Consider the following 10,357-nt stretch of genomic DNA (forward strand, 5'->3'; position numbering starts at 1 on the left):
GTTCATCTTAATATATATTATGATTGAAATCAACGATTAATAATATGAAATACGGGTATTCTAGAATACTTGAAAATGTTCATATTTTATATAATAGAATAATAGATTATTATTATTATTATTATTATAGACATAGATGCTCCAAACACTGAGGATCCTCTTCAAGGCGTCACACTATCTGTCTCTTCTTTTTGTATTATTGCATTGGATATTTCCTCTCTCTTTATTTTCATCGTAAAATGTTTCACCCCAATAAAAAAAAGGGTATATAAGCTTTTTATTATTGTAAAATAATTAGCAATATGTATGATTTTACTAAAACCAAAATTATAACTCACTAGCTTTACAAGAATCACATACTTATGTAGTGCCATATACGTTTTTATTTTAGTTTGTAGTTTCGTTAATTTTTTTATTGTAACATTGAGCATATATAAGAAAGCTTATATTATTATTTTTACAAGTGAAGCATATTTTTGTTTTTTTAAATTTATTAAAATTTTTAAAAATATTCTTAAATTTTATTTTATTTTAATTTTATCTTAAAAAATTTTATTTATATCAAATTTATTTCTAATGATTAATTATGATCAATTCAAAAATAACTTCACAAAAACAATTTTTAACATTAACAAATCAAACATATTTATATCACACATTATTATTAAATTAATTCTATTTTTTTTAAATTTAATTGTCAAAAATATATCAAATACAAATTAAAATTTTCTAAAATAAAATTAAAATAAAATAATACTTAAAAATATTTTTGGACATATATATTTGGACAGATATATATATATATATATATATATATATATATATATATAAGCTCTAAATTCTTTGTATCCCTAACCTTATCTCTTGTTCTGACAACTTTAATTGTTGCTCCAAGCATATAAAATCCTACAAAAGAGTATCAAGAGCACACATCTTGCACATGATATGCATTGTATTTATCAAACATATGTCACGGTAATATATATCTCTTCTTTTTATGAATTTAATTTCAATATATATTGATTAATTATAATTTGTAGTCCATGTAAGATGTTATTAGGAATGACAATGCAAATCCGTGAACTACTGGATATTTGTGGCATTATCCAAACATGGGGATGAAGAGAAAAATTATCCATAAAATGGAGATGAAGACAAAAATAAACATAATTTTGACTGTTTGGTAAAAGGAGATGTATCTTTTATTCATGCTATTTATATTGCCATCTCTCAATATAATTTTTTTTTGTCCCTATAATTTTAGTCACAACATATAATAAGTTTTAAACCTAGATAGTTATTACCATAAATCTTATTAGTTTGGTCCAACTCAATTAAAATCTTATTTAAAAAATTATCCAACTCCATTCTCGAAAATAATTTTTAATATTAGATACTTTAGTTTCTTACATTTTTAAATATATAAAGCAGTTTCTAATATTTATATTAGTTAGATAATATAATTTTTTTTTTAAATTTGATTTGTTTAATCAAAATAACTGTTTTAGAAAACTTTTAAAAATTTTCATAACTGTTTTGATATTTTTAAATTATTTGAGAATTATTCTGTACTTTACTTTTTGAATCAAATTAGATGGAGACTATATTCTCCAACGCAAATAAATTTAGAGACTATTTTGTTATTTAAAAATCTAAAAAAATGATTTAAATAAATATTCTTTAAAAAATAATTTTTTTATGATTTTTTTACGGACATTGAGTGGATTAACTACCACATGAGTCATTAGTATTTATATATAAATATATGTTATTTAATATATTTTTAATATATATCTTATATTTTAACATATTTAATTATATTCTATGTAGAATACTAATTTAATAATTGATGATATTTTGTGTATATCTAGTATAAAACTACTTATTCTAAAATTTAAATTATCGAGTAAAATATACAAAATTTTAATATCATGATATCGTTTATGCAGAAACTATTAAATAAAAATACATAAATATTTATATATTTTACACATACTCATCTATCATCCAATTTAACTCCACCCATAATAAGCTGATTTTCAATAGACCAAAAAACTAGACCATACCACAACATTAATTCAAAGTCCTACTATGTACGGATACTGACATAGACACGGAACACAACATAATACAGAACACATCGATATGTAAATTTTAAAATATTATAAAACACGAGAATATACATATATATAAAATATAAAATAGTTTCTAGATAAATAATAATGATATTTTGATATTTTATTGATATTAAAATATAAATTAATTTTTTTAATTATTTTTATATTTTATTTTAATTATATCAAGTATTTGAAATATTTTTAGTTTTAATAAATAATAATATATACTATATCTAAATTTATTTCAAGAATATATATTAAGAATAAGATTGGACACACCGACACGTAATGGTATTTAGGTGTGTCCAAGCGTGTCTCCGAAATTTTTTTTATTTTTTTATTAAAACGCAGTTGAACACAGTAAACACGCGTGTCAGATAAATATCGGTGAGTGTCGTGTCCAAAATGTATTTAACATACGGATATAACAACTCAGCAAAATGTCCGTGCTCCGTAGACTCAAACTCTTTCCTTGTCTTTTATTTTGTATTGTTTAAGTTTTTGGTTAGGTTGCCTAATCTTGTAATTAGAATTTAGAAAGCATGGCTGAGCAAAGAGCAAGGGCAATAAAATTGTCAACGTGACTAACCAAAAACAAAATTATGGCAATTAACATGTGGCTCATATTTCACCACGTTTTCCCTTTTCCAATTTATTGGGTCTCAACTTCATTCTCTTCCCACATGTAACCACGCGCCGCGCGTGACGCAATTTTCATTTTTTTTAAAAGTAATTTACACATATGAATAATTTATTTAAGTTAATAATATACATACATTATAGTTGATCTTTTAGAAATGTTTATACTAATTTTGACTCATATTGCACTAAAGCATGTTTATCTGTTTTTATATCTATCGTAATATTATATATCTTCTGATGGATTTTGTATTTAATTTAAGAGTGAAAAAATATATTGATTTAATATATGAGATAGAATAAAGATAAAAAGAATTTAGAGAAAATATTATAGTTTGAATAAGTTTGATTAGGAAATTGAGATCTTTGTACCTATTAACAAAAAAGATTGATAATGTTGATAATTTTGACAAAATAAAAGTGTAATTTTCATTATTAAGATATGATTAAATTTTCTTTTACCAAATATTTAGGTATTTTTGACATATATATGCCACTTATTTCATCAAAAACAAACCATACTCTTTTTATATGCTAATTGCAAATAATACACCTTTTATTTTATTTTTTTGTAAAAACATTATACCCTAATAAGTTTCTACCATAAGAAATAAAAATATTAATATTTATTAGTAAGAATATAAAATATTAATAAAAAAGAAAAGAAAAGCAAAATACCTCGACCCCATAAGTCATACCGCAAAAAGTCGTCTTCATTTGAAAAAGTGATGTGCATATAATATCCAAATAATATCAATTAATAGATATTTATAATTTTTTATGATATTTTTAATTTAATAGATTAAAGATTAATTCGTAAATTTTATTTAAGAGTAATTAATTATTATATACATAAGATAAAATTTAAATATTAATATTTGTTTAAATAGAAGAGTGAATTAATAATAACTCGACTAATCCGACATAAATAGTTAGCAATTTAAATTTGGCATGTGACAAAATGACAATTTTTTTTTTTTTGGGCATAAGCTAGTGGTTGAGAAAACGAATCAATGAAACAATATATTTCACAATAATGATAATACCAACCAAAATTGTGCTGCTCAAATAAAGAGGATCTATCATTCTAGAACTAGCTACTAACCTATCTAGCTACCACCCTATTGTATGTCCCTAAAAAATTAGGCACATGTTATTAAGAATTATTAATCCTTATAAGGGATAATTTTTGTGAACGTACAATAATAATAATTGAAATTGTATAAATTTAATGGTTAAGAATTTCTCTAATATTTTTTCCCCATAATGCGTATTTAATATTGAAAATGCGTAAGATTATGTACCATATTTAAAATGAATTTACCATAAAAGTATGGTTTTTTTAATCTTTAAAATTTTCAAGAATTGTTGGATAGAAATTGAAGTCAGTGTCTATTCAATGATTTATATTTTTAGTGTTTTTTTTTAAAAAGCGCGTTATGTATTTTTAATGTAGGAATAATAATTTAAAACTATTTTACTTGACTATTGTTTTATAATTTCTATCTTCTAGGCTATTGATATTGTTATTAAATCAGAATGTTATTCGTATGTTTATTTTTGAGTAAATGCCTTTGAAAATGCACACGTGAAATTAATTTTCTCACTTTAGAATCTTTAAAATTGCGAAATTCGATTATTTGACTTTAAACACATTTTTCATAAAACTTTATAGAGTAAAGTATTGTTTTTGTTTTTAATGTTTGGGGTATGTCTTAAAGTTGTTCCTAACGTTTCAATTGTTATATTTAAGTTCTTAATGTTTCAAAACTAACTCAATGTTGTCCTGTCATTAGAAATCCATTAACAGAATTGACGGCGGGACAAAATTGAGATGATTTTGAAATGTTAGAAACTTAAATAGGACGAAAACGTTGGAAACAACAATGATACATAGAAATAAATTTTAATTTTATCCTTTAATAATATCAATTTTTTACTATACATAATATTGAATTATTTTTTAATCACATCTAAGTAAATTAAACTTAATCATATTACTTTTATTTTAAATAAATTATTTTTTATAATTTTACTCTTAAAAATTTTTAGTTATCATGAAATGTTTGTAGAATGATTAGTATATAAACTTGCAGAAAAGAAAAAAAAAACAATATATATACAATAAAATATAATTATACCTTTTGTCTCTAATATATCAAAATTCTTTAAAATTATAAAAAAATAAATTTATTTAAAATGAAAGTAATGTGATTAAGTGTAATTTATTTAAATGTAATTAAAAAATAATTAAATACTATCTATAGTAAAAAATTAATATTATTAAAAGATAAAGTTAAATTAAAATTTATTTTTATGTATCATTTTTGTCCCTAAACGATTTCGTCTTATTTAAGTCCCTAACGTATTAAAATTGTCTTAATTTTGTTCTGCCGTCAATTCTGTTAATGGATCCCTAATGGCAGGACAACATTGAGTCAATTTTAAAACGTTAAGGACTTAAATAGGACGATTAAAACGTTAGGGACAACTTTAAAACTTATCCTAAACATTAGAGACAAAAACGATACTTTACTCAACTTTATATATTAATATAATAGATATTATAAATTTAATAGTAATTAATCTGCTACTTATTATTTTACTAGTTTTTATTTTAGAGAATTCAAATTCGATTAGAGCAAAATTTTTTTTATAGTAAAGACTCAGATAAAGATTTTTAAACATTTTTAAATAAAAATTATTCAATAGATTATCATGTATTAAATTTGGTTAATTCTATCATACCCTTTATAAAGTAACATATAATTTATCTTGTGTGATGTGTCACTTTTTAATTAGTTATTAGGATAATTATGGTTAGACTATTTTCTAATTAAATTAGTTTTTAAAATGGATAATTATGTAATTTTTTAAAGTATTAAAATTTAAATTGAAACATGACTGTTAATGAGTTATAACTTATAACTCAAATAGTATAGTTTTCTCATACTCATCTCTGTCGGCGAAATAGACTCTGGCCATGAGTGACAGCAGCGACGGACGAGAACGCGACGACGAGAAACGCATTAGAACAAGAAGAAGAGATGATAATTTACATGTTATTTTAGACATAGTTAGATAGAATTCACCATTAAATTTTTGACATATTACATATATTAAAAGTGGCACTATATTCTTGAAATTGTTAATTTGATTTTGATATCAAATTTTTTAACTTGTTTAAAATTTTAATTTAAAAAAATGTTATTAGATGATTGTTTTATTTTTATTATTTTTTATAAATTTTATAATATTATTTATCATTATTATTACGATATTTTTTCTCATTTTGTGAATTTAATACTTTTGTACGAGTTGAGTTTTTATTTATAATTTTTTAATTTTTTTTTGTTTTTTAAGATCAATATTTTAATCTATCAACTCGTATTACTAATTATTTCATTTTCAGTCTAGCAATTATTATTTATTTTTGAATTTTTGAATAAAACTTATCGTGAAATTGTGATTTAAAAAAATTATTTTAAAATTTAAGAAATTCAGTGTTGTTTGAATTAATATTAGCTATAATAATTAATATAATTAATTCTTCTTTTAGATCTTTAATTTTATTTATAACTTATATTTCTTTATTATTAATCTATAATTTGTAGAGTATATTTTTTAACCATGACAAAATAAAAAACTTTAGAAAAATTAATATAACAAAATAATTAAATTTGTCATACATGAATAATTAATTTTATTTTAATAGTTTAATAAAAAATTTATAAGATATTACATATATATCTTTATACACAATAATTCATTAGTGGTAAAATTTTAATATAATATAAAATATTTTTATATGTTTAAATACATCACGACTAATTTAGTAAGTAATTTTTAATACTAATAATAATAATAATAATAATAATAATAATATTAATAATTAATATTGTTGTTGTTGTGGTCGTCGTCGTCGTCGTCAAAAACAGACGAACATAGCGAAATTAAGGAAGCATATAAAAAGAACAAAATATATATATATATTGGTCAAACTTATCACACAAAAGCTATTTAACTTTGAGTGGTCAAAACTATAAAAGAAAGAGTTCTTTCAGAAGCATATTAATGAATGATTATTTTACATAAAACTAATATTTTTAAAATATTAAATAATTTAACATATTTAGTTAAATTAATTAATTTAATACACATACATTAGTATTTAAATTATCATTTTAAATTATGAAAGTTTGTTAGAATTTATTTTTTAGGAAAGATAGAGATAGTTGGAAAAATTCGGGAAGACAGTTACTTACTTAAATAAGTATAAACTGTTCTTTTTTATCGTGTAAAGAAGTCGGATATACGATAGAAATCACTCTCTTAAATAGGCCTTTCATTTCTATTGCATCTAACTTTTGTATTTTTTGTCAAAATATAAACATTTCTATACAAATATTTTTATATAAAAATAATATTATAAATGATTAAATAATTTAATTAAATATATTCAATTAAATATATCGAATTCTCTTATTTTTATAATATTATATTCATATAAAAATATTTTTATAGAAATAACCATTATTTAAAATTTTAGGCCAGACGACAAGCCTTTTATCATAGTTATTAAATTCGGCTCGACCTGAGCGGTTCGACCGAAAATCCGATCACCCAATTATCTAATCAAGTCGAACCACTCGTTGAACTGTCCATACAATAGATCCGGTCAAATCTGATTTGACCTGATGAGTTTTATATAAACCCGATGATTCGGCTAGTTAATCCAACTCGGTCCGGGTCATGTTTTTTAATTTTTTTTATTTTTTCTTCCCTAAAACGGCATCGTTTTAGACCCATCCACCCCCCTTCTTTGAATGAACCTAACTCCATCGCATAGTGGAACCACAACCACCCCTTCCCAAACCTTCGTCTCTTTGTCTCTACTCTCTCGAGTCCGGCGTCTCAACAGCGGGTAGCCCCTCACCCTCACCTCGTCACTCTCTCGAGCTCGGTGCCAACATCCCCTCACCCTCACCTCATCTCTCCCCTCGTCGTCAGTTCGTCATTCCCTCAGTGTGTCAGTCGTCACTCTCAGTCTCTGAGTCTCTCACCTCGTCGCTCTCTCGGTCTCTCACCGTGAGTCTGTGACCCTGTGTTCGCTTCGTCGAAATTAATGAAGCAGTATCTGCTCCCTCATGTGGTGGTGGTGGTCGTCTTCTATACCAGACGAGCTCTAATTTTTGACCTTATTCTTTCTTTAGTTCAATGTTATTTCGGTGAATCTGGTGGTTGTTGCTGTTTTATTTAGTTTTTTGAGTTGTTGCTGTTATTTCTCTAGTTTGATGCTAATTTTGGTGAACCTAAGCAAATTTTAGAGTTGTTGTTGTTTTTTATGTTTGTTGAATGTTGGTTTTTTAGAGCTGTTGTTGCTGTTTTTTCTCTGATTCGATGTTAATTTTGGTGAACCTGAGCAAATTTTAGAGTTGTTGTTGTTCTTTTTGTTTGTTGAATGTTAGTTTTTTAGAGTTGTTGTTGCTGTTCTTTCGCTGATTCGATATTAATTTTGGTGAACTTGAGCAAATTTTAGAGTTGTTCTTGTTCTTTCTTTGTTGAATGTTGGTTTTTTAGAGTTGTTGCTATTCTTTCTGTTCTTTCTCTGGTTTGATATAAATTTTAGTTAGAATTATTATTGAATCTGACAGTTGCTGCTGTTGTTTGGTTTTCTTAGAGTTGTTGAACCTGAGAAAATTTTAATGAACTTCGATTGAATAGTTAAATTTGTTGTTGATTATCATTAGTGAACTTTGGTAGTTATTGATTATCATTAGTTGTTACTGTGTTGCTATGTTTCTTTTGCTTAAATGGAAAGGCTTTTCAACTAGCCATTGTACCTGAGATTGCGAGAAGTCCTTCCTCTTCTTTGGAGCTTGTTCTTGGTCCCAGGAGGAAGTTCTAGTGGTTTGCCGGAGAAGCTCTTGTTTTTCTTTCTGGAGTTGGTTGGTGGCATGGACACCTAGCCCTTTCTTATTTTTAGTATTTGTGACAATCATAGAGTTTATAATAATAGACGGAAGACTGATCCTTTTTGGGGCCATTGTAAATAAATTGTGGATTTACCGATTGTGTTATCTTTTACTTGTCTTTGTTGATTTAAATTAAAAAAATATTTTGTACTAGAGACTAATATATTATATTTTTTTAGATAATTTATTATGTTTAAAAATTGATATTGAATTATTAACGTTTGTAAAGATTTATATTTTAATTTTTAAGACATTATTTTAATTTTATTCATATAATTTTAATTTTTTTTAGTTATGATCAAGTTGATCGGATAAATCAATGATCCACCAATTAAACCAATAACCTAGTAATTCGGTCATATAACTGATTTGATTATCGGTTTGGTTCTGATAATTCCTTTATGGTAGCGTGTTTGTAGACAAATTTTTCATTTTTTAAAGGATATTTTTGCACTTGATAAACAGTTTGTTAAAAAGACAATTGAAATCAATCAAATACAAAATTTGCACGCATCTAATATTTTATTTATTGTTAATATTTCTTATTAATTAAGGAATATTTTTCTTTTTATTAATTAATTAAATTTTAATTATCTATTGTTATATTTTGTATCAATAAAATAAATTTAAAACAATAGCTTGTTGAATTAGGTTAGTTATTTTTTTAAGATTATAAAAAATAAAAAAATATTATGTGTACATAATAAAATTAATCATCATATATTTATATATAGATACATATATTATTTAATTTATTTTAATATATATTTTATATTTTATATATATGACTGATTTAATAATTTATTTTTTATACACAGTTAAAAAAAACTCAAAACTTATAAATTTATATAAAACCTCAAAACTTATAAATTTATATAAAAACTCAAAACTTGTAAATATATTTAGAAAAAGTATAGGTAGACAATAAAATATTAAACAATGTGAACAATAAATATATTAGATATTCAATTTACTAAGTGTGTAGATAGTTATCCTAATATTAAGATTTAGGTAGATAATTTAAGGGTGTAATATATTTTACTTTATTAGGCCAATTTTAAAACTTATTATTCACAAAAATTATTGTCTACCTAACAAAATCTATTTATTTATTATCTCTGGCATATCATTTGTAAAAAAAAACAATGATAAAAAATTAATATTACAACAATCAATATTATAATAAGTTATTAAACAAGCTTAATATAAAACTCACTAAAAATAAGTTTTTATTGAATTTAAAATTTAAATATTTTTTATTTAAATTTTAAATATTTATTTTTATATTAAATATTGGCTAAATAATATTGACTTTCAATACTTTTTCTTTCTAAAAACAATTGCATTTTTGTATATTTTAAAATACATTGATATTCCTTTAATATTTATGTCGAATAATTTAGGTAGAGACTTACTTATAATTGTCTTCGTATAAAATTAATAGTTAAAAAATATTCAATAATTTAAAAAATTTGACTAAACTATTATCTAATAATTTTCAATTATCAATTTTACGTAGGTACAAACCATTTGTATCCATAAAAGATATCGACGCTGACAAATATACCTATATAAAAATAAAACAACAAATATACTAAGATGACTTTTCATATGCCAAGAGTACTC

Source organism: Arachis hypogaea, unplaced genomic scaffold (assembly GCF_003086295.3).
Source record: "Arachis hypogaea cultivar Tifrunner unplaced genomic scaffold, arahy.Tifrunner.gnm2.J5K5 arahy.Tifrunner.gnm2.scaffold_108, whole genome shotgun sequence".
Lineage (NCBI taxonomy): Eukaryota > Viridiplantae > Streptophyta > Magnoliopsida > Fabales > Fabaceae > Arachis > Arachis hypogaea.